The sequence below is a fragment of the Coenobita brevimanus genome, chromosome 100 (genome assembly GCF_032717465.1).
Source record: "Coenobita brevimanus isolate Jiangsu-jjx chromosome 100, ASM3271746v2, whole genome shotgun sequence".
In the NCBI taxonomy this organism is placed as follows: domain Eukaryota; kingdom Metazoa; phylum Arthropoda; class Malacostraca; order Decapoda; family Coenobitidae; genus Coenobita; species Coenobita brevimanus.
This window is the reverse complement of record NC_137053.1, coordinates 51,448,154-51,450,405: the sequence shown is the minus strand read 5'-3', so window position 1 is coordinate 51,450,405 and position 2,252 is coordinate 51,448,154. Positions and strand designations below refer to the sequence as shown.

The 2,252-nt window shown below is 46.3% G+C and overlaps 1 pseudogene; it reads right to left on the bottom strand.

The window, feature by feature from the left end:
* Positions 1-867: 867 nt before the first annotated feature.
* On the bottom strand, positions 868-986 carry LOC145414741 (5S ribosomal RNA; annotated as a pseudogene).
* Between the last annotated feature and the right edge of the window lie 1,266 nt (positions 987-2,252).

Here is a 2,252-nt window from a genome sequence, read left to right as displayed (position 1 = left end):
AACTTTGGGAGCATTCTTCTGGCCACGTACTGTATTTGCGGACACAAGGGGTGCTGTGGTTGAACCAGTGTCGTATATTATAAATTGTGCTTGCACCCAGTCGGCTTGCCTGGACCGATTACACTTGGGTCACGGACTACACACACATCCAAAGCCACTCCAACACTACAGTTACACTTACATGCACTTCCCACCTTATATACAATCTCTACCAGACAGCCTAAGCCACTTGGTAGAGATACATAGGCTGTATCGTCCCCACTTCATTCGGGATGGGCCGGTCCTGCAGTGGACACTCAAACGGCTGATGAGATGAGATGAGAGATGAGATATACATACATCATCATCATCATCATCCGTTGAGGTCCACTGCAGGACCGGCCTATCCCTACAGAAGCAGGGACGATACAAGCCAATGTATCTCTACCCAGTGGCTTAGGCTGTCTGGTAGAGACTGTATGTAGGGTGAGAAGTGCTTGTAAGTGTAATTGTAGTGTTATAGTGGCTTTGGATGTGTGAGTAGTCTGTGAACCAAGTGTAATCGGCCCGCCTTAAGCCGATTGGGTGCAAGCATACTAGTATGCGACACTGGTTCAACCACAGCACCCCTTATGTCCGCCAAAGTAGCAAGTGGCTCGGTGAACGATTCCCAAAGTTTAAACTATGGTGGGAGGGGAACCCTCGTCCACCAGCGTGCGAAACACACACTCTACCACTGTACCACAGCAACTCCATACATATATATATATTCATCATCATTCATTACCAGACGCCATGTATCCCAAACGGGGTGGCCAACGGCTTAGAGTTAATTGTTTTACAGGGAGGGGCACTAATCCTCCACCAACCCCACTTGACACATAGGGATGCCAACAGCATCTGGTGTTCCCAGGCGGTCACCCATCCAAGTACTAACCAGACCCAACGTTGCTTAACTTCGCTGATCGAACGGGAAGCGGTGTACTCAACGTGATATGTATATATATATATATATATATATATATATATATATATATATATATATATATATATATATATATATATATATATATATACTGTATATATATACTGTATATATATATATATATATGGAGCCGCAGTGGTACAGTGTGCTTTTCGTACACGGGTGAGCCAGGGTTCGCGCCCTGCCAGGGTAATAAACTTTGGGAGTGTTCACCCGGCCACGTACTGCATTGGCTGATACAAGAGGTGCTGTGGTTGAACCAGTGTCGTTTACTGTAAAGTATGCTTGCACCCAATCGGCTTGCGCAGGCCGATTACACTTGGTTCACAGACTACACACACAACCAAAGCCACTCCAACACTAGAATGACACTTACAAGCGCTTCTCACCCTACATACAATCTTTACCAGACAACCTAAGCCACTTGGTAGAGATACATTGGCTGTATCGTCTTGACTTCGGTCAAGACATGGGAGAACAAGGGTTCGCGCCCCGCCAGGGTACTAAACTTTGGAGTTTTCACCCCATATTGGTTCACCCGGCCAGGTACAGCTTTGGCGGACCTAAGGGGTGCAGTGCATGACCCAGTGTCGCATACTATACAGTATGCTTTCGCCCAGTCAGCTTGCGTGGGCCTATTACACTTGGTTCACAGACTACACACACATCCAAAGCCACTCCAACACCACAAGGACACTTACAAGCACTTCTCACCCTACATATACTCTACCAGACAGCCTAAGCCACTTGGTAGAGATACATGGGCTATATCGTCCCCACTGCGGTCGAGATAGGTCGGTCCTACAGCGGACACTGAAACGGCTGATGCTATATATATATATATATATATATATATATATATATATATATATATATATATATATATATATACAAAACTACGTCGCAGGATTCAAGGTTCTTTTCATGACAGGTCCATCATGTGTAATCCACTCTCTGCTCTCACGCCTCAGTTCTGCCACACCTACTGTCCCCTCACTCATTCCTGCCCCTCACGGCGCTGTCCTGCCACACCCGATGTTCCCACAGTCCGGCCCCTCTCCCTGTCCTACTCAGGTCGCCATCCGCTTATTACGCAACGAATCGAGGGATCATTCACCAATCACCAAATACCGCTTTCAAGAACCATAAGTTTTACCCACTACCTGAGAGGAATGCAGCCAATATTCAATGCGACCTCATCGACAAGGCAGAAATACAGACCCCTTGTATTCACTGATTTCCATCCCACGTCTTTAGCTGTTATTGTAATTTTCATCTCGTTTGTACG